This window comes from Natator depressus, chromosome 12 (assembly GCF_965152275.1).
Source record: "Natator depressus isolate rNatDep1 chromosome 12, rNatDep2.hap1, whole genome shotgun sequence".
Taxonomy (NCBI): Eukaryota; Metazoa; Chordata; order Testudines; family Cheloniidae; genus Natator; species Natator depressus.
In genome coordinates this window covers 20325422-20349599 of record NC_134245.1, presented here as the reverse complement: position 1 = coordinate 20349599, position 24178 = coordinate 20325422, and the positions used below count along the sequence as shown (strand labels likewise).

The following is a 24178-nucleotide window of genomic DNA, read 5'->3' as shown; positions in this document are numbered from 1 at the left end:
CTGTCTAGAGTGCCTCCTGGAACAGCTGTGTAACAGCTACAACTCCCTGGGCTACTTCCCCATGACCTCCTCCCAACACCTGCTTTATCCTCACCATAGGACGTTCCTCCTGGTGTCCGATAATGCTTGTACACCTCAGTCCTCCAACAGTCCGCGTTCTCACTCTCAGCTCCTAGTGCCTCTTGCTTCCAGCTCCTCACACGCACACCACAAACTGAAGTGAGCTCCTTTTTAAAACCAGGGGCCCTGATTAGCCTGCCTTAATTGATTCTAGCAGCTTCTTGATTGGATGCAGGTGTTCTAATCAGCCTGTCTTAATTGTCTCCAGAAGGTTCCTGATTGTTCTGGAACCTTCCCTGTTACCTTACTCAGGGAAAAGGGACCTACTTAGCCTGGGGCTAATATATCTGCCTTCTATTACTCTGCTGGGCCTGCAGACACTCCGCAGCAGAACCTGGTATGTGCAAGCAACTTGTGCAACCCAGGGCACTGGTCTCTATGACGGACTGGACTGGCTATCACATGAGCTCTCCAAGCGCTAGGTGGGTGGCCAGCCGGCCCACAGACCAGACGAGCGTCATGCCTACCTGGGATCTCCGTGCCGGGTTTAGTTTAGTGTTTTGGGTTGTTTTTTTCCTCCCCACTGTGACCTTGTCTTAAATGATCTGTGTGTTTATCTGGTAGAACTTGAACCTTGAGGAATCTTCAAGCACCTGCACTAGCCATGCTCCTGCCTTCCGCTGCCCAGATGGCACTTTCATGCTAACCATCCTACCCAAATGCATGTGTTCTTGTGAAATGGAGCCTGTGCCATGTCCCAGTGGGGCCTGTTGGTAGGGAGGGAGGGAAGTGGCATTCACTTGCATCTAGCAGGTAGGGGCGGGGTGTGTCTAAGCACCGAGTGAGTGCTCCACTGGCAGCTTGCGAGGAAAGCCGTAGGTAACTGCTTCGGCCATCACAACACTGCAGAACAGAACCGTTTCTCCTTTTTATCCTTCCACGAACTTTATAATTGTTTCTCTTGGGGAGGGTGGGGGGCAGGGCAGGGCTGGGACTCTGACTGTATAATGTGCTATTGTATTAATCAAGTAATAAAACTCCACCAGTTTGTAAAAAAAAAATAAATAAAATAAAAATAAATTACTCTCCTGTAGCCATCTGGCCTGACCCTGTCACACTGGTCAAATGAAGCTTCAGGAAGCTTGGTCAAAGATCACCCTCTGCTGCTAGTTGTGAAGCTACTGGTCTCCACATCTTCCTTGCTCAGATTCCTCTCCCTGGTTTAAAATAAGGCAGACAAAAAACTCAGATTCTTCTGGTGAGCCAAAATACTTGAGTTTTGGCATGCGCTACCCTAGACCACTACACATCTGTGAATAAAAATACACAAAAGTTTGTGCAGACCTTCTACACTGGGGAGAGTGCACTCCCACTGTGCAATCAATGTGCATCATAAAATGCAGGGAATTCTTTTTAATACACACACAAAAATTAAGTCAGACCTATTTCTTATCACTGTGGTATGTTACTGTAATTCCAGCTGCACTTAATCTTCAGATGATCATATGCAGGGAACTGAAACTACAATATTTAAATTATCTAGCATCACACTGTTATACAGAAATACTATAATATAATGGCATAGAGAGCATCCAATTTTTAAAACTGAACATTTATGATTATTAGAAAAAATGTTAACAAAATCCCTAGAAGTGGAAGAGTGTGGGACTATTATGAGATACAGCTAGCCCAAATGCATTTATTTTATTCAAGCACCTGTCTCATCTCGTGACCTTTTCTGGAAAGTAATATTGATTAACTCACAATCCTTATAAGTTAAAGTTCAAATTGTGTTTGAATGTTCATTACTTTGAATCTCACCACCTAAGGTCAGTGTCTGAAGAAATATGGGTTTTCTGCCGTTTCTATACAACATCATGCAGAATGAGGAATGTAAAATACAATATAATGATGCAAAAAAGTTAAATGTCACACAAAACATATAACAAAGAAGAGTTACAAGGACTTTTGCCACTTTTGTTGATGAAAAAAAATCATTTGCCTACATTGGAGTCCTCAGAAATATGACATTTTTTATAATATAGCTTTTCTGCATCAATTTGGCCATTTGACATTCTGCTCAGGCATGCACCCAGAGCTAAGATAAATGGAAAGACATTTATATGGAATCCTTCATTACAAAATGTTCCTCATTTTGTTCTTTAAGATAATTTCTACTGCAATGGGGTTCACCATAATAAATGATTTATAATTGGGATATTTGAAATATTTCTCTAAAAATTTGCATTTTGTACATTTAAATTTTATATAGATGTAGATATGCACCAAAAGTCACTAATTAAAATCATTCAAATGTATGGTGTAATTCTGCAGCCTGTAGTCACTGGCATAGCTCAGTGAATCTAAAAGAATTACTCACATGAGTACAATTTGCAACAGAAGACTCATAACTTGTTATTCATTCAGCAGGACATTTCCTAACTATAGTATGCCATCTCATTTTCTTAAAGCCCAGTCCCAGACGGCAGCAGTACACTGAAGCTTTGTAGAACATTAGCATTCTCAGTGTCACTAAATCTCACTATTTGAATCACAAAAGTCTCACAAAATTGTGTGTTTTTCTTAAAGCTCCAGTTGCAGCTAAAGACCTAACATCAACAGAGGACCCTCACCATTTATTTTTTTAAAAGCTCATGATTTATTTATTTTTATCCTGACATGATTGAGTATTTGGGATTGGCAATACTGCATTCTTTTACCATCCCTTCCCAGTTCTGGAATCTGACTCCAGTCAACTGGGATCTTGGGAATTACCAGGGAGTTCTCCATGTTCAGGTTGTCACATAACATCCTGACATGGGAATGACTTCTTCTACTGAATTTAAAAGTGGATAGCAGATACTTTTATTGAATTGCCCCTGGATGATACCTCTTTTGATGTAATCCAGGGAGAAGGAGGGAGAGTTCCCCATCAGGCCAAAGATTCATCGGGGCGCAGGGATACACACAAGAAGATTCCCTTGAGGGAAGAAGAGGACCTTTTGGATGCTGCAGTAATGGTGAGGCCTACTAGAGAATGGCGAATGGGGTAAGAGATCCTTCATTCCAGGGAAAGCAAAATTCCCTGGAATATTTTTTTAAGTCAATTTTTTGCAGCTTTTTCCCATTTTCCAACAAGGACCATTTTCCAATAAAAATACTTTTTCATTTGAAAAATTTCAAATAACTCTAGTGATGAGTGAACAGTGGATCTGATACCAACTTGCTGCTGGAAGTAGTAACTTAAATTGCCCTTGGAAAATAACTATTTAAAAATAAGGCAAAAATGTTTTGCAGCCCACATTTTTTCTACCCATGTCTAAATTAAATCCTGGTCTTAATTACTGGGGTTTGCTTGATCTAGAAGAAGAAATTAATTAAAACAAGAGAAAAAAGTACAGAAATGGATTGGAGGGTAGCTTTTTTCTCTAACCTTCAGGCTTTAAACCCCACAAGTCAGAATTTTTAATCTAAAGCAAACAAAATTGCATACACATTTGTGTGTCTAACATGTAAGCACAAATTGGGAGTGAAATCCTGCCTGATTAGAGTCAATGGGAGTTCTGCTATGGACTTCAATGGGACTAGGATTTCATTCTCACTGTCTATACATGGGCATAGGTAGTTAAACATCTGTTAACACACAAATGCACATGTGCAGGTACACATGGCCCAACTTCACAAATCTGCCTTGGACTGAAAGTCCCATCATGAACAATTCAACTCTTCTTCCAAAGGTATTCCGTAGAAGATGTACTCCCCATGAACAAGAAAGTATCTTCTAGGTGAGATCTTTTTGAAGAGTAAGTGTTTGCCCTGCTGTCTACAGCCTAAAAAAAGCCTGGTTATAACCTATTGTTACTATTGTTTTTCGAGAGGTGATACAGATGTGTATTCTGAGTAGGTGTGAGTGTGCCGAGCACAGTGAAGCCAGAGAACTTTGCCTAGTAGTACCTGTAGGAACAGCATGCACACCCGGTAGCCCCTCCTCTGGATATATAAGGGTGGTGCTGCTCCAGCCCCCATTAGTTCCTTTGCACTGGATGTCAAGAGTACAGACTCAGATGCAGAGGAAAAGGAGGGTGAATTGTGGAATACACATCTGCATCATGTCTTGAATCAGTTACTATACAGGTAAGTAAACGTTTTTTCTTCTTCAAGTAAAGGTAGCCATGTATTCCATGCAGGGGATTCTCGAGAAATACTTGGAGGAAGTGGGGCTCAGAGTCTATTTAAACTAGAACTGCAGGATTGCCTTCCCAAAATTTGTATCTGATCTGGAAGCCGTAGTAATAGTATAGGTTTCAGAGTAACAGCCGTGTTAGTCTGTATTCGCAAAAAGAAAAGGAGTACTTGTGGCACCTTAGAGACTAACCAATTTATTTGAGCATAAGCATAATAGTATAGTGATCAGTAAACATATGTGCAGAGAATCAAGTGGCCACTGTGCAGATGTCCAATATAAGAATGTCATTTAGAAATGCTGTTAATGTCACCCGAGCTCTTGTAGAGTGAGCTCACAGCTTTTGTGGAGGCACAGTCTGAGCTACCTTTTATGCTGTCATGATACAGGATGGAGACGAGTAACTGGTTTCAAGAATCTCACTACCATGGAACTATATGCACTAAAAGTACCAACTTCCCATGGATGGGTATATGAAATACTGACTTCGCGGCCAGGTGCACTCAACATACTAAGTGCCAGACCAAAAGACTGAAGGCCTAACATGTACTCCAAGATGTCTTTGATACAAGCCATCTTTTGTTGAACTCCTCAGGCCAACAAACACATTGAGAACCACTTCCATTTGGCCAAATAGAAAGCTGTCCACCAGAGCGGCCTATTAAACAAGATTTGCCAGACCACCTCTGAACATCGTCCCTCCTCCTCATCTAACCATGCAGCATTAATGTTGTGAGATACAGGGAGTTGAGTGCTGGATGTGAAATCTGACTCTGATGCTCTGTAAGGAGGTTGGGTCAAAAGGAAAAGATATGGGAGGCTGAACTGCTAATGTGAGGATGTTGGAGAAACGTTTTCTTGCCACACTGGAACAATAAGAATGGGCCTGACATGATCCAGTTTCAGCTTGAGAGTGACTCGTGGGATGATTGAAATTGGAGGAAAGGCATACAGAAGTGTTGATTCCCAGCTCAGGTGAAAAGCACCAGTCCGGGAGCCCGGACTACAACACCCTCAAGAAACAAATCACTTCTCCACACGCTTTGACGTGGAAGACTAGGAGGTGGAAGTATTCAAGAGGGCATTTGCGGGCTCCGTGAAAGACTCATTTATTAGAGCGCTACTCTCCCTCAAGCTGAGAGTTGGAAACTATCCAGCAGTTTATGCATATTCTCCTGCAGAAATTCAGCCTGGATACCTAAGGTAGCAGCCATATGCCTAAGGTGGCCCTGATATGCCTTAAAGTCCTTGGGCATTGAGGGAGAGGAGGAGGCTGGCACGGTAGGGTCAGCTGGAAGAGGACAAAGAAGCAGTTTGCAATGACAATGATGGATCCTGTTTTTGAATCACAGGATCTGGTCGAGATAACCCTCAAGACCCATATGGAACAGGCTCAGCAGTCGCTTGTCACTCTGGTGATTCAGGAACAGGAACCACCAACAGCACCAGTGATCTTGCTCTGGTACTGAGCTCAATGATGGGATCTGCTGCCAGGCCACTGACGATGCCAAGGGGCATTCCCACACTGAGGGAGCCTTCAGTGCCCGGCACAGCGTCAAATTCAGTTCCACAGCCTGAGACGTGGGCGGTGATACACCTGTAAGCTCTGCAACACAAGGTGATCGGGGGCAATGAAGGATGAAGCAGTAGAAAATACAGCACTGGAAAACTCCTGAACTAGTGGACAGACACGGACTGAGAAGCAAAGCAGGTCTGTAGCCACCTAATAGGCCACTGCCATGGAGACAGTCAGCACAGGACTCAATGGATGCCCCACAGCTGGAACTGGAGTCAACATATAAACTCTTGCTGATTTCGGCAAAGTACTGGGGAGTGGTTAGATGGAGCTGCTTCCTCTAGTGTGCTGGAAGGAGTACAGTGCCAGGCAGCACTCTTGTTAGAAGATGAGGAATGGTTTTTCCAGGCCCTGGAGTGGTCCTGATTAGCCTTATGGGACCTCTTCCTTGCCACACCAGAGGAGGGACAATGACTCCTCTCTCTCTTGGAAGAGACAGCAGGGTCCAAACATGGAGTGCCATCACTTGCAGATTTCAAAGGTGACTACTGGGCAGATGAGGGCCCCAGTGAGGAAGCAGGCCTTGTGGCCTCCTGGGAAGGTGCTGCTTCATCCGTAAGTCTCTTGACCCCTAGTCGTCTTCTTGAACGATTTACAGATGGAGCACCATTCCTTCCTATGACCCTCACCAAGGCACAACAAGCACCTCGTGTGGAGATCACTCTTGGGGATGGTTCCCCCCCCCACCACCACACATGATGGACAATGCTTGAAGCCAGGGGATGGCATCACACAGGCAGACAACTACTGTAACACTAAACTAAACCTAAGGTACTACTAAACTAACATACCCAGAGGGGAAAACACTCTCTGGAAACAGGCTGAAAATGTGAGGTGGAAACACCACCTTGAGCTCAGACTCTAGCCGTGGGCAGTGAGAAGGACCTGACAGGGAATCAGGGTCGTGCCACCTTTATAAAGCCAGGGAGGGGCTTGGGCCACAGGGTGTGAGTGCTGCCCCTACAGGTACTGCTAGGCAAAGTTCTCCAGCTTCCGTGTGCTGGGCACGCACATACCAATATGGAATACACAGTTGCAGCTACTCAAACAAGAATTTCCCTTATCTTTAGTGTTGTGCAGTGAGTTCTATGCCAGCTGGCTGCCCCCTCTGGCTTCAGAAATGGCTTCATTTCAATAGTGTTGTGTGAATATAGTTGTAAAGCACTTTTGAATGAAAGGCTGTATATAAAATACAATATTACTATAATTAATCACACATTTCTTTCAAATGTCTATTGTTTTTCACTATTCCCACACAATCTGAACAGTCAGTAACCCTAACTGAGCTTTCAGCCATTGTGGATTCTTAAGAATACACACAAGATTGAATTTCAGCTCCTTAGACGCCATGGGGTTTATCGTGGAGAAATATTTCAATTGCTTTAAAGGTGCCCTAAATATATTTAAAAGAAATACAGTTCACGCAGCTGATGTTTGAGTACTTTGGTGTCTATCTTAGGATCACTGCATTTTAAATTTTTTCTATTTCTGTGCTCTTTGGAGAATTTCCATTCCTTGGGGAATACCACCATCACCACCACCGTTCTCTAAAAACATTCAGGGAAGTCAAACCATGATACCATTAGAGGTTGGATGAAGAACATTTTCTTCTATTATTTTCATTACAGAAAAGTCAGAAGCTATTTAATTTCAGCTCTTGGGTTTTATAATGTTCAAAATGTTTTCTCTGCCAAAAAAATTAAATAAGCATCTCTCTCTCTCTCACACACACATACAATTTAGTAAGGGAGTTTATTTTGAGGACCTGGTTGCGACATGTCAAATAAATACATAATTTTCTGCAACTGAAGGGTTTTTGTTTGGTAGCTGATTTTTTTAGCCGTAGATTATTGAAAAATATACTACTGTATTTCTCAATGTATTTTGATTTAAAATACTGTTTATTTATATTTTTAGTGATACAAATGTGCAAGATCTTGGTTTTATCAGTTTATTTTCTGGCCTGGCATATTTCTACAGTTTTGCATGTCCAACATTACTACAAGGAGAGAACTAAGATGGCTAGACATAGTCAGTAGGATGGTATCAGTACACAGCCCCACTGCATCTTCTTCAATCATCACCATTCTTCTGTTCTCTTGTACTTTTTTGTCCAATTTCTTGAGCTAAGAGCACTTTGAAGAAGGCAGAGAGGAATGGAGAAAGAGGACATCTTTGTCCAGTATCACAAGAAACAAAAAAGTTATGTTGAGTTCCCACTGACTCAACACAAAAGGATTTATATTTGTGCCTTCCATTCTTAAAAATTACTCCCTGGTATTTTTTAAAATAGTATTTTTACTCCCAGCCAATATTGCTGTCCACATTTCACGAGTTTTATGTTACACATTGCCTGCCCCTCCTCCTCTTCAACTGCTCACAAAAGGGGACAGCTCTAACATTTAAAAGCAGAGAGCACTAGTACTGTATTTTACATCTTCCTCCAACTGGCCTTGTGAATTTTCTTGCTTAGGTTGCCAGATGAGATCTTTTCCAAAAAGAACCAACAATTTCAAGATGTACTTTTTCATACTCCATAATTATTAAATGATAAACCGCTCGTGCTATTAATATAGGACAGTTCAGAAGCTGGGTTAAACAACAGGATCTGTAGTTACTCTCATGCCAGGAATGCTCTTCAGACAGATGAGCAAATATGCCAAAGTCAATCTGGGACACAAGCTGTGGACACACACTGTGGTTTTGCATACACGTCTCCTCTTATAAACACCCTGGATAAGTACAGAGCTCTGCCTATTGTGATTGCAACAACCTGTAACACTGATTTCACAGTTTCCTATTTACATTTAGTCCAACAATAAGTTTTGATACTTTTGAAATGAAAACAGCATAAATAAATCCATACCAAAATCAGAGATAATTCTAAGAGCTTCAATACACAAATGAAGTATCCAACCCCCCAGTCACTTCACATTTTTAGGAGTAACATGGCTCCTTTAGAATTATCAACATTCTGGCTTCTACAGAAGTTTTAAACACCCTACCTTTATTTTATTTAGGTTTACTACAATTGTGAAAAGGTGCTATTTTATCCAGATACTCTAGGCACCCTGCCCTTACTATAAAATACATCCCAAGTGCAGCAGTTCCGTTTAAGATAACTCACCATCACTAAGCCAGGCAATTTAAACGCCAGTCTTTTTCTTCCTCAAACAAAATTCCGCATCCTTACAATTCCTCCCCTTTCAAATGCCTGGGAGGCTGGGGGAGATGATCTTTGTAACACACCCTCAAGGTCATTAGAGTTGGGAGAACACTTTGAAAAACACTTCAATCATATTTTCAAAAGTGACTTCGCCACTTAAGCCCCATTGACTGAGGCTCCTAAGTACTAAAAAGTCAGTTTTGAAAATGGGACTGAGGTGTTGAAGTTTTACCATAGAGCTATTTTCTTTGGACAGAAAAAGCCACCCGCAGAATATTTTTTGGAGGTCTCCCATTCAAATACAGACTAGGCCTCCCTATCCTTCTTAAGATTGTAATACCAAACAAGTTCACAACCTGAATTGATATCTCCTCCGATTTTATTAGAGTTTATTCATTTTCAAATGATTTTGGCACCACATTTACACTGATCTAGCTGAAAGCTTAAAAAAGCAGGATGGAGATCATTTTACCCCTGGTGTTACCAGGTATTGGCTGTGGGAGGGCATTGCCTTAGTCAATATCAACTTCCCTGCAGCTGCCCAAGGAGAGCCCTGCACTCTATAGCCCATTAGAAAAATCGGGAGGACGACACTAGATTCAGGTTCTACAAGTTGTCTAATTTAGGACCTGACTCTTCACCAGTGAAGGCAAGCAGAGTTTTGTCACCTATATTAATGGGAATGGGAGCAGGAGCAGGGACTAAGTGATCAATAACAGAACTGAAGTTCTCACTGTTCATTCACCTCTTACATTCACACATTTAAGGGTAAACTTTTAGCCAGGCCTCTATCTGGCTTCAACTGGCCACTCACAAGATTACAAGTGCACACATATACGTATGCATATACACTGCACTTTGCAGGGATAAATTTAGTCTAAAAAGTTCCCAGACTTGCACATGGTTATTTAAGTAGTCTAACCCATATGTTTGAGTGCACATGTGTATGCCCCCCACTGGTGAGCGGGTGTTTCAGATCCTCTTCTGTGCTACTCTGCAAAGGACATGAGTTTTTACAGCTGTAGATAGAGAACCTTGACTCTTTGGTTCAAGCTGTAATAGCTTGTGTTTTTAGTCTGGAAGTCCCTGGTTCAGGCCCTGGTGCGTTGACCAAGATGATGTCCATCACATGACCACTTGCTAACAACTGAATGCACACAGGTATAAGGGTGCATAAAGATATTAGCACACAAATGCAGGGATAAGTATGTGCACACAACTGTAGGATGAGGGCTAAAAATCTAGCAGTTAAAACCAAATGTTCAGCTGTGCTTTGAATTTGCAAACAGCTGATTGCATGCTTAAAAGTGGGTGCCCACCTGTTGTGCTCATACGTAACACATATTCTATGAACAAACAAGGTACAGAAATGACTGTATGTAAGCCTAATTACATAGAGCACAATCAGAGGCAGACAAACTTGAGATGTTCTAATTCCCAGGAAAAAGGGAGAAAATATTACTGCTAAGCTAAGTTGCTTTTGTGATGTGTGCTGATATATAAATATTGCATGCTCTTGGGGCATGTGTGTGTTTAAGCAGTGAGAATGTGGAACAATATATTCTACCTTAGTTTGGCATTCACTGAGAACTAAGCTCAGAGTGGCTGGCACAGTTGTGCATGAAATCAAAACAGTAATGGAAAAGAAGAGATTCTGAATAAAATGTAACAGTATTTGCTCTAAGATACTACACATGGTGGTTTTCTTATTAGGAGAGGAAACATGGTCTAGTGATTAAAGTAAGGGCTAGTAGTCAGGAGATATGGTGCCTATTCCTAACTTTGTCAAAGACTTCTTGTATGACCTTGAGCAAGTGGTTTGGCTTCTCTTCCCAACATGTCAGAAATAAATGACAGCAACCTCTGGCTGCTATTTTAAATATTGTGATAACTGGTAAATATCTTATAAGATATTTACAGAACAGATCTGTAAAGTAGATTTGAACAGAATATATAAACTATTTAGTTTGTTATGGAAAATAGCTGGTACCCAGGAAACCACCAGGCTTTTTGGAATTGTGATATGAAATTTCCCTTTCACCTCCTGCCCTGTGAAAAGCTGATTTCATAATTCTATTTCTGAGAATCAGAACAGTGAACAGTCATATTTTTGCACTGAAATACAAAGGAGTCTTGGTGATGCACACAGAGACACACAAAAACCTATTATACAGAGAGATAATGGGTTAAAAGAGTCAGAACATTTTACATTGAGTTAGGTGTCAACTTTCTGAAGACTGTGAGGCCATTAGTCTATGGTAGATAGCCCTGGTGTCCCTTGGTAATATAGGCTAGTCAAATCTTAACATTTCTTATGCATGTGCTTTTATTAGTTGATACAATGAATATTGGACCCATGAAAGCTCTTGAACTATCATGACCTTTTATTTTAGCAAGACAGGAAAAGACGTCCACAAATGGCTTGTGTCAAAATGTGAAGTGCGTGAAAACCTAGCTTGAACTCAATATTTTACATTAGCACCACCATAATTCTTTCGGTAAGCTGCAGAAAAATATCTTAAAGATTTGACAGTTACTTGAAGGCACTAAAGGACGGTAAGTGTAGTTACTTAGGTTAAAAGTATAAAAGTAATTATAAAAACATTCACAATAAAGTGGGTTTTGATTTACTGCAGTGAACACTATGGGAAACCAGTGACCTCATTAAGAAAAATACAGACGAAGTTTGCACACAGATTACATACAATCAATTCCTATGAAGGTAAAAATCACAGCCAAGGAGAAAAACACGACTGCATGAGAAATATAATCCTATTTTATTTAGACTTTTATTCTGCATCTATCGCTGTGTTATCTGAAATTCTTCCAGAGAAGATTAAACAAAGCAACTAATGTCAGTCAAGGAGGTGGGAAAAGCACGTGTTAGTTTTAAGTTAGTAAGGTAATATGTGTTTTGTGCTGTTTTAAGGGAGGGCAAGGTTGAAGAAATGGGCATTGTTTATAGACTGGCCCATACTGAGGTTTGTAACAGTTCTTAGTACTTGAGGGAGATAGTTTCACCCCTGAGGAAGACAATTCTTGTGTCTGACAAGCAGAGTTGTTGACGGTGCTCAAGATGAAGTGGATTTTTTAAGTATACTGGGCTCAGACTGTTTGCGTTAAGTTTCGGTGCTCATTTTTAAAGCGCTACTGTTCTGTAGGAAACCAGTGGAGAGTAGATTGCAGAGGCAATGTGCTCTCAACAACCTGGGGTTCTGATGAGATGTGCTGCTGCCATCTTAACCAGTTGGAATTTTCTCAGGTTGCTACTTTCAGTTCAAAGTGAACTTCATTGGCATAATCTGAATGGGAGATGAAGGTGGCATGCATCTCATTCTTGCTAGGCCATCACTAGCAAGAATGAGATGCAGTCTCCTAACTATTCAATGATAGTAGGAGGCGTTTTCATGGATGCTGCTGAATGAGAACTTTGCATCAGTAAGCAGCGCAGAAGAACACCTAAGTGGCAGACCTGCCTGAAGATGTCTGGGAATAAATTCTTGATCAGCGGGGACTGTACCATGGCCACAAGCTCTCTCATGTTACCTTTTCCCCACAGATATTACCTCTGGTTTTGCTAGGATTTAACTTGCCAGTACTTCCTGCTTCAAGTGCTGATCTGGGCTGACACCGGGATAACTCGGTGACTGGTACGGTTGAAGGTTATGAACAGACACAGCTCGCTTGTCTTTGACATATGGTTAACATTTGATCCCATGAAGCTTAGTGGCTGCAGTAACTATCCGTAGTGTGGGGGAAGGACTAATCCTTGTGGTATTCCTCAAGATAGGGCTCGGTGGCAGAGCAGCAGTTTCCTACCATTGCTGGGATGGACCCTCCAAAAAGACATCAAGCCACTTCAGAGTGTTTTCTTGGAGCACTTCAATACCTCACAAGGTAGCTAGCGATCAGTTATATTGGAGAGGACCAGGAGACTGAGAATGGATATTTGCCCTTTAATTCATGAATAGTTTGAGACGGTCTGCTGTGCTAATTCTATTTCTGTTCTGTATCCTGACTTGTAGTGGGTCAAGAATACCAACAGTACACAAATCTGTTTGAAGACAGCTTTTTGCAAGCTTCTCAATAAGCTAGTTCAGAAAATAATAATGGGCAATTTCTATTATTAAGCAAATGAGTTGCTGAGATAGTTCACTATGCTTGATGATAGTCTTACTTTGGGGGAGGGCGGGGAAGATGAATAACTTAAAAAATAGGTTTCTCTCTATGCATTACGGTGGAAGCTCAGGTTATATCCTGCAGTATAAATGAACCACGTGGTCTTGATATTGTCCACACATCATTAGCGGTGTTATAGAATCACGTATGGGCCCCAACCAAGATTGTGCAAGGTGCTGTATAGACAGTAAGAGTGAGTCACTGCCTCAGAGTAGTTTATAATCTAGACAGACAAAGGAAGGAATAAGAGCCTCATTTTACAGACGGAGAACTCCAGTATAAACAGTATAAGTGACTCACCCAAGGTCACAGAGGAAGTCCGTGATAGACCCAGTAACTGAATATTTTTTCTGAGTCTCCAGCATCCTCATCACAATCCCTTCCACTCTAATCCCGTATTTTCAGACAATCCCATCTTTTAATTACTGGATATCAAAGAAGCTTTTAAAACCACACAACTCTTTCCCCTTTGCTATATAAAAATTACCAACGTGATATCATCAAATGGGAAGGAGGGAAGACAGCAAAAATGTTTGTTCCTAGCTTATGAATACAGATGCCAGCGTTCTGCCTGAAGCCCATTTTACAGCCTAGTTAGAACTTCCTGAAAGGGAGAAGTATTTATCAGAATTTCCATAATCAAACCTAACTAATGAGACAGAAAATAGGTGCCTCCATAGTACTGCCAATTAATTAAATAACTATTCAGAATTTGCCTTTTTTTCCCCTTTTGTTCATAAAAAATATTTTGATAGAAATATAAATTACCATCTACCTGGGTTTTGGACACTGAGTGATTGTAGGGTCATATGTCCATGTAAGGGTGCTAATTTAAAATAATCTTTTAGTCAGTGGAAAGACTATGAAGCCGATTTGATTTCCCCGCAGGGGACAAATTGATAGAAATCAGGGGAACACTCATGGGCTGAGACACTGGCAAAGATAAAAGATTAATTTCCATGTAGAAACCCAACAGATGAACAAGAGTTTAAAGAATAAGAACAACAGTGGAAACAGGCTTTGGCCAAGAAGTGGAAGTTCCAAAAAAGTTTCATAAATCAGGCTATTCTGGAAAGATTTCCAGCCTGATTCTGTAGTCCCAAGAAATGTGCATTGTAACAGTGACGCTTTTTTTCCCCCCAGATAAACCACAAAAAGTCCCTATACGCTTTCTATCAGATTTATTTTAGATTAAGGGAACAAAAGCAAGAAAGCACAGTAGAGCTTCCAGAAGTAGAAGACACACACTATGCTCTTTCAAGTCTGTGCTACACTTTGATAACAAAATGGATACTGAATTGTGAACATAGGGACAGTACTTAGAAATTTTAAGGTTAATTATACAGAAAGGAAAAACATACCACTGTTCCATACCTATGTACATCACAGATCCAATGAAGTTTGAATAATCTGTTCAACACTTTAAAATCCTCAAGCTGCAATTCATGATGAGTGAAACAGCTGTACCAGCTTCTAAAAAATAAGTTATTTCTAGACACAGGTGGTCAATATAACATTTGAAACTGTCCAAAGATGTTGTATGTTTGTTTTTAAATGTATAGCTCTAAAAAAGCAAACAAACTGGTCTATCGATCAGACAATTTCTCTATATTAACTCAGCATTATTCCTTCTAATGAAAATATTTTTTTCTCTGAGTGTTTATTTTGCTCATTTCCTGTTGTTTCCAAGCTACAGATTAAGAACCTGATCCCACAAGGTGCCCATTACAGTCAGCTCCCATTGACTTCAATGCTACTTTAGGTCAAATAGCACCCCACAGCAGGTGCACGCAGAACTCTGCACAACACGGCCCCACTTTCCAGCTCCTTAAATTTCAACAAAATGATTATTCCAGCAGAGTCTACAGTGGGGAAGCAAACAACATAGATGCTTCATATACTAGGTGCATATAGGCTCGAGCACCTCACATGGTCCCATAAAACACACCCACAAAGATGTGGTTGCAGCTAACTTAGGAACAGGAATGCTACAGTGATAAGCAACTGGTTTTGATGCTCAATCATAGATGGACCAACAGGAAGTTTAATTAAAGGACACACAAGGCTCTCAGGGCTAGTCCACTGAAGTCCGTTTAAGTGCTCTGCATTGGGATGACTGTTTTTTACTGCTCAAATAGGCCGTGGTCCTGCTTCCCTACAAGTCAGCAGCAAAATTCCCATTGACTTTAATGGCACAGGATCAGGCCCACAGTGTTTTAAAGGAGATCTTTTTAAACTGTTCTTTTCAGAGATGCGGGGGAGGAGAGGGAGTTTGCAAACTGAGTCTGCACCATGGCCATAACATGCTGCTCATACACTCAGCCAGTTCTACCTTACACCAGCATGGGGCTGTCCTTTCAGGACACTCTCTTTTAAACAAATCTTGAAGGACTGCTCCATCCCTGGGAGCTCTTTGGTCAATCTCAATCATTGACTTTGCTGGCTTTCCTTCAGCCTAGTTCCTACTGTACAACTTCTAGCTCAGCTTTATAAGTTGACTGAAATAGCCATTGAAATAGTCAATGCTTTCCTGTTTGTCCTTTATCAAGTCAGCCTCCATTTGTCTGGTTTCCTTCATGTCTTTTACCGTAGAGTCTAACAAAATGATTCATGTGCACAGATTACCTAGAAAACTGCATGCACTGACTTATTCATAGATTCATAGATACTAAAGGTCAGAAGGGACCATTATGATCATCTAGTTCGACCTCCTGCACAACGCAGGCCACAGAATCTCACCCACCCACTCCTGCCAAAAACCTCTCACCTATGTCTGAGCTATTGAAGTCCTCAAATCGTGGTTTAAAGACTTCAAGGAGCAGAGAATCCTCCAGCAAGTGACCCGTGCCCCATGCTACAGAGAAAGGCGAAAAACCTCCAGGGCCTCTTCCAATCTGCCCTGGAGGAAAATTCCTTCCCGACCCCAAATATGGCGATCAGCTAAACCCTGAGCATATGGGCAAGATTCACCAGCCAGACACCCAGGAAAGAATTTTCTGTAGTAACTCAGATCCCACCCCATCTAACATCCCATCACAGGCCATTGGGCCTATTTACCATGAATAGTTAAAGATCAATTAATTAATCCTCACAGAAGTGACTGTCCTTTTCAGAATTCCATGGCTGTATGTAGAATTAAACCATCTGAGGCCAAAAATTCTTTTCCCTCTGTTCTCCCACCCATTTAAGAAACAACCCCAACCACATACCTGTACAACTTCAGTATGAAGCGGAGAAAATAGTTAGTGATTGATGCTCAGAGCCAGCACAATGCAAAGACTGGTTAGAAACTACCAACAGAATGATGAGAAGATAAGAGGCCTAAATGAATGAAGGGTTAAGGTGGCATCAACCTCACGTAAATGCGATTATTTTCATTTAAACGTGCCTACGCACACACCCCCACACACACCCCCAATGTCCCTCCCTCACATTAAATTATTCTGTCCTTTCTGAACAATTTTTTCTACATTTTAAACATTGACTAAACACCCTAATGGGCTTGCACAATAGCTTTGCACTGATGGAGATCAAATCAACATAGCTTGATTATATTATGTAAGTAAATAACGTGAGGTTCGCAGAACTCTGTTTCTCTACATCACTAAACTACCATTGGCAATCTCTGCTGAAGAGAGAGAGAGGTTCAGGGCCGGAATGGCAGGGATGAGGCAGGAAAGCAGTAAGGAAAGTTTGAGGAAGTTTGCTCCGCGCCTGCCGTGCTATGTCTAGGTTCACTTTTATGAGCACTAAACACCTACAAAAATGTCAGTAAGTAAAATCTCATTTGGAGAAGGAGATATATCTACACTTATAATGCTGCACCTACTTATTTCAGGGAAGTGCAAGCTGCCCTGGGTAAGCCAAATCAGGATAGTAAATGGCACTAAGCATACTGCAGTGATTAGTTTTGAGCCTTTGAACCGCAAAAGAAAGCATCCTACAGTTCGGATGCTGTGGGGCCTTGACCCTCCCGAGATGGCCCAAGGAATACAAGTAGCATATCCTGGGGGCACCCCACGGGGATTTACATAACCTTCCTGCCTTCCACCAGGAAGAGAGATTTAGGTTGTAGTCAGGACTCCATTGAACATCCCACTGGTAAAGGCTGTCCAGGCTACTGGCTGATTCATTGTAGCACTCATCCTTTTGCTAAACTCACACCCCACAGCCAATCAAGCACTACCATCCTAACCAGCTGTTAGTTCTATCAAGCTCATTACTCACAAAGAGACAGGAGCAGATCCTCCGGTGGTATAAAATGGTCATGGCAATAGAGCTATGACAATTTACACCAGCTGAGGATCCATCCCCATGTTGTGCCCACAGCCTTTGTGAAGCAGGAGAATCACTGTCTCTTTCTATAGAAAGACCATGTCTGAACCTCCCACCTCACCCAAAAAACCCAAACAGGCTCCTGGATATTTGGAAAGCAATAGCCATATGCCAGATAGGCTGCACCCATCTGTACACGATGTGCACTGCGCAACTCTTCCAGTTTCACATTGTTTCCATTTACCATTTACTTGGAGTAGATTGGTAACATGATACAGTTAGCAGGAGAGAAAAGAAAGCTCACCACTCAGCTAGGAGCCGTTTGTTTTCCACTCTGCTCTCTGTTAATCTTCTTGGTTTCATTCCTGCATATTTTCCCACCTGTGCACAGTGGCAGAGGCACTAAAAAGAGCTGTGGAACTAAGGAACTGGAGCTGCAGCAGCCCAGAGGCCCCTCCCTCCTGGTGAAAGGCAGCAGTGCAACCACAATCACTACAGTAGTGAACCCCTGCTGGCCACAGCAGCCCCTGCTGCTACAGGAAGATGAATTAAAGCCCTTTGCTTTTATGAAGGGAAAGGGGGCTACTTTGTTCAACTGAACAATTATTGTGTGCACCTGAAGGATACCGAGATCCCTCCTTGTGAATTTATTGGAAGAACTCTATACATTGGAGTTCTTCTCTGCCTTTATGCAGAGGAGCAAGGCAAGTGTCACTGAAAGAGGAGAAAGCATTTTTGACTGCCAAGAAGGAAAGCTTTTAAAAACATTGAGTCTTCAGGTTTTCCTCTGTCTCTTTTCTCACTTTCCTCTTAATCATCTCTCTTTTTTTCTCTCCTAGTTTCCTTTGCTCTTAACTTGCTATTTATAATCCAAAATTTGGTCACATCTGTGAAGTAAATGCTTGCAGATTACTGTGGTTGCCCCATCCTTTGCCAGAGGATCATACTTTAATACTGATGCAACAATTCACTGCATTCCTGTGGCTCAGACACACTTCTTGTTATCCAGACATTGCTGGCACGCTTCTGTTCTTGTTCAGCACTCACCTTAACTACCTGCTTACACAAGAGGTCAATGCTGTGAGGTGCTGCTTTAGCGTCTAACGCTTCAGGCATAGCGCAGCTAAAAATGCCCAGCTGCCCTCCTTTGTCCCCAGCATGACTTATACAATGCGAGAAAGCCAGGCTATCTTGGTATTGTAAACTTCCCTTACTCTGGTGGTGGTGGAGGTTGACTAACATCTCTAAAGCTGTATGCAAAGCTGGCCTCGCCTCTCAGAAACCAAATGACATTGATCATTTTGTCTTGTAAAATGAAAGTGCCCTTGCAGCTTGCGACATGAGGCAAGGATTAATAGAGCATTAGCAATAAAGTAAAGAAATATGGATAAACAGAGCAGTAACAACTGAAAGTGCTAAGCTCTTAAATAAAATTCACTGAGTAAGCTACATGTGACATCTTTATGTTTCCAGATATTTTACTCCACCATCATTCTAATACCTTCTGCTGGCTTCCATTGTAGAACCGTTTATAACTTTATCCAAATGGACCTTTTTGAGTAAATACCCACTAATCACCAGTATAGAAGCCAATATATTCAGTTGTAACTTAGAAAATATGGTAGACTATCCATAAGCACTGCTCTATTGGCATTAACTATAGATAATTTCAAAAAATAAGTATTTTATAATAAAGACATTATCATTTTTATAACACTAGGTTCAGTATGCATAGGAAATGACAGATAAAGGGTCCAATACTCCTCACGCTGAAATCAATAGGAATTTTGCCATTGAATTCAACAGAAGCAGCGATCAGGCCAGTAAAGAACACATTTGCAACCATTTTGCTCCTAAAAATACATGTATTTGCACATGTGCATATACATATATGTATAGAAACAAATGCATTACACTACTGTTTTCCCCAAGGAACAGTAGGTCTTGAACACTAATTCACTTTCGCTGTCATCCTTTCACTCTCAAACACTGGATAATTTCCTATATCTTTCCCATTTCTACAAAGTGTTGCTTAAAGTCCACTCCTTTTCTTCCAAAAAAACAAAGCAAGTTCTAAGCTTTGTTTTTCACCCTACACTACGCTACAGTTATCGTAGATCTGACAATCCAAATTACGATTTCTTGCATGTCCATGTGACTAGGACTGGCCAGAAAACAAGCATTCTGTTTTGTGAAAAAAGTTGAGGTTTTGACATTTGTTTTTGTTCTCCACTGGAACAAAAACGAGACCTTTTGAAATTTTTCCATGAATAAACATGAGAAAAAAAAAAAGAGTGAGATCTCCACCGCCAGTAGTTAGGGCACGCACCTTGGATATGGGAGACCCAGGTTCAAGTCCCCCTCTGCCTTAGTCAGGCTAATTGGCCATTCTGGATGGGTGGGTCTCTCCTCCTCTGGCCAAAACCTTGAACAACGATCAAGATCATGCAAGGAATTTGCATATTGCTAGAGGACCGATAGGGATGCTGGTCCTCAGGAATCTTATGTGACAGGGATGCAAGGTGGGGGAGGTAATATCTTTTAGTGGACCAACCTGGCCCACCTTATTGCTCTAATATTCTGTAACCAACACTACTACAGCAATGCTGCATGTGACAGTGATGAAAGATTCCTATGGGTTTCATGTGCTGCAGTCACTGACTAGTCTTTTCAAACTGTTGACCTTAAGCCCCACTATCAAGCCATTTTGTAAAAGCCTTTAGAATGTCCTACTGTATGTCCCTGGTAACACAAACCTCAAAACCTCAAGTGATACACAGACATCATTTGTGAATTTCCTCCGAGATGCTAGGTGGGTGTTTATTACCAAATTGGAATGAAGGACTTTAGTTCGTTCCTGTCAGTTTCCCAACTGACTAGTTGGGCATCACTCTATTTAGGTTCAGGATAGGTCTCTGTTGCTCAATTTTGGGTGTGCATGTATGTTGGGAATTTGAAATTTTCCAGTTACATCTAATTCAGGTTTGAGAAACAAAGATCTGAGGATTAGTGAGAAATGGATTATAACCACTTTGGTCTGTTCCTTCACACTCTACCATCTTTACTCTCAGGGGGTGAGCAGGCAAAAAGCATAGAGGAAACCTCTTAGCCCACCTCTGAGATAACAGGACCACAGCCTCCACTTTTGAGTGGTCCTTCTCTTCGTAGTACCTCTTTTGGTTTTCCAGATGGGCTCGGGTGTAAATAGATTTACCAATATGCTTCTAATTTGGCTTGCAATGCATCAAAAATCTAGATTGTTGAGACTGCATTCCCTTGGTTCTAAGTGTGTCTTGCTGAACCAGCTGACACTGACCTTCCTTCTTGATGTAGAACCCCGAGGAACAGAGTGAGAGCTTCTTCCCAGGGCATGAGCAAGGGTACTTTTCTAAGCAGCCCTGAAGTTTTTCTGCCTTCTTAGCAGTTATATACACACCATGGTTTTCTGAAGAATCATCTGTTGTAATGGAGGAGTGAGCTTGACAAGTTATACTCCATGCCTCCTCTTTGGGCCTTATCATACCCCAAGTCATACAGGAGTTCAGAAACCTCTCTCTCCTGCACCACTCCCAGGACTTGGGATCTGTACTGATGACCAGTTTCTCTGGACCCAGCATCAGGTAGCTGATTAACATTAAGAATGAATTCACCAAGAGATGCTGTTCTTGGATCTGGAAAGTTATATACTGATTTGCTGCAATTGCTGGATGGAATCAAAGCACAAATATCCAGCATAACAGCCACTATCCCAGGAACTGAGTCATAGATTTTATCATCTTAGGAGTGGCACGTATGGCAAATCAGATACTATCTTCTTCAGTGCCTGTTCTGAAATAAAGGTTTCTTTGGACAAGAACTTCAAGGCTTGAGTTGTGGGGGCCGCAATTGTCCCTTCCGCTTGTTTTATCAAAGCTAGTTTCTGAAGGCTCTTAGTGAAGTCTGCTGTGCCCTGTATAAAATAATGAGAAAGTTCATCCAGGCAAGGGTAGAAATGAACACTTTCTGCTTGAAGGGAGGGATGATATAGCACTTGTGAATACCTGTGTAGAGGTTATGGTTCCCAAAGGGGAGTACTTGGTATCGAAAATGCTTCTTGTTGTAGCAGAAGCTAAAGTACCTCTGGGTGACTCTCCCTGACCATATCCTCAGTAGAGTTCCAAGAAGGTTTATTTTCATATTCTGAAGTTTTATGAAGATAAGGCTGTAATGATGGATTTTAGTGTTTCCACCCAGAATATCAATCTTGAATACTGAATTTTGGAGGGTCATCAGTTTAGCCTGCAATTCCAATTTCTTTGAGTAGCATTGTAGTTGCCCCTGGGACTGATCGTTGGAAGTTTTGAATGTGCTGCAAATGAGAGGCAGGTGAAGCATCAGTGCTGAAAAGGCTGCTAGGGAAATCTAGTTTAAAAAGTAGATTTTATGAAGTGTGTGTTTTTAGAGTTCTTCCTGAGGGGCAGTCTTAACACCGGCTCAGAGTAAAGAGACGGGGAACACCCCACTGGGAAGTCTGTCTGAAATGAGGGGACTGAGAATAATTACATGCCTATGGTAGTACCGATAACAGCAAAAATATTAAAGGTGGATAATACCTGGACTCCTTTAGGTAGGTAATTATTAGGATATATGGGTGAATGAGTGTTCCTCAATTACAGTGAACTCCATTTGCATCAACTTCAATCTAAAATAAGTACAGGGCCTTTCAAGGCATTTTCTTTTTTCCTTTAAATGACTAGAGGCCTTTATCCTCCAAGGGACTGACCATGTTCATTTCCCACTGAAGGTGGGAGGCTCCCAGCATCTAGCAAGATCAGGCCCTACCCTCACAAATCATCATCATTTAATATTTGTGTTAAGATAGTGTCCTACAAGACAGAGTTGGTTTAAATCCCGAGAATTTTTAATTTTCTCTTTTTGATGCCACAATAAATCAAATCAATGTATTTAGAGAAACATGTTTTCTGCAGGTCTCAGTAATTCGACAAGTTTCTAGGCTCCATCTTGTATTTTTACAAATGCTCTAAAGGTGTTATGAAAGCGAATTCTTTGAGTAATGAAATGAAGATAGCTATTGTGTTTATCTGTAATAGAACTGAATATATTGCCTTTATTATAACAGAGACAGGAATGGCCCTGATTCAGTTGCTCACATACAAACAAAATACATTTTTATCATATTTGCAGAGCATTATGATTTCAGATAGGTAGGTCTGAAGATTACATTACTTTAGAGAAGGCAGGGTTTAATATATAGGGCTGATATATATGTGAATTATTTAGCTGTCACACACATGTACTAAGTCTCTGTGTTAAAAATTCTCATGCAAGTTTTAGTGAATCAAATAAACAAGCATGTATGGCTTTGTAAATGAAATAACTGTGGGTCCTTTGTTTTCTTCCCCAAACACAAGTTCCCATTGCAAACCCATGGTCCTAACATTTCAGTAAAAAAAACTAAACTATGATAGATTTACAGGAGCACATAACTACACCTGAAACCAATATCTTCTGGTTCCACCACCCGGACAGTATTCATAAAAAATCTTATAAAAAAATAAAGTTAAAACCCCACTGACACTGAAATCCTATGGCACACTTCACTCTGGAGTTACTTCTTGTAGCCATATTATAATGAACATTCCAAGATAAAAATGTTAAGCTGGAGTTAAGGTTGTAAATAAGTAATAATAGTTGGGGGGGACAGGGACAAACTTTAATAAAGTATTGAAATTTTTATTAAAAATAATAAAAATAGGGGTTATGAAATATAGCACACCTCATGGGGTAATCAGAGACTGGTCTAGTGATATTTTTAAAGGACTATATATACGCACAAGGCAATAAGGCTAGTCAGTGGGAGAACTAGAAATAGGATTCAGGAGTTCTGGCTTCAAAGCCTATGCACATTTCCCTAGCTCACATGACCTAAAACTACACATGGTACAGCTGTGAGCCTTAGCAAGCCAACAATCACAGCAACTGCTGCATTCAGAGTTTCTAAGACATGCCCAGTTTTGGTAAGTTAGATCCAGCTCCTGCAGACTTCCTAAACTCCATAAAAGCAAGGAGCAGCTGATAGGGATGGCACCCACTTTGCCCTTACTCACATCTACTGCATGAGAGCTACCTTGGCAGACTACTATTGCCGTGTCTATGACTTGTGTCATTTTGGGCCTGATTCAAAACTTGCTAAAGTCAATGGGACTCTCTCTCTAGATATAGTATTCATGCTAGTTCTGTAATAACACAATTAGAGCCTGTGACTAACACCTTCATTATGAAATGCAAAATGTTCTGCTTTGTTACAGAAGTGCAAGATCCTTGCAAGACCTAATTACCATATTTCTGTGTGGATGGGTTTCAAATCTTCTGGAGAGAGAAGGCAAGTACAAAAATAGAATAGCATGCTTGTTTGTTTGTTTTGCATCTCTCAAAGATAGTTCATTAATACATTCTAAGCCAGATTCTGTTCTACTGAAGAGTCCTTCAGTCTTTCACCTTCTAGCATTTTAAGATCAATGGTATTAAAACAAAAATGCTGTAACTGATTAACTTGAAATGGGTATTTCTAAAATGCTGGAGTCCAAATCTGGCTATTTAAATTTCCTTACATTAGGTTATAAAGGAATCTCTTATTGGAAACCATTTTTAAGGGAAAAATGTGTGGACACTATTGGCTTGAGACAACTTCCTAAATTTCTGAATTTAAACAACAACAAGCATTTTGCTGCCAACAATT

The 24178-nt window shown here is 41.0% G+C and overlaps 1 long non-coding RNA gene across 1 annotated transcript in view; it reads left to right on the top strand.

The window, feature by feature from the left end:
* The window catches only part of LOC141996849 (uncharacterized), a 29246-nt gene extending 5429 nt beyond the window's left edge, over positions 1–23817 (top strand). Inside the window, exons 2-3 of the long non-coding RNA XR_012641627.1 lie at positions 2970–3080; positions 23748–23817. This is a non-coding gene — a long non-coding RNA (uncharacterized LOC141996849). The remainder of the gene's footprint in view (positions 1–2969; positions 3081–23747) is intronic.
* Positions 23818–24178: the final 361 nt, after the last annotated feature.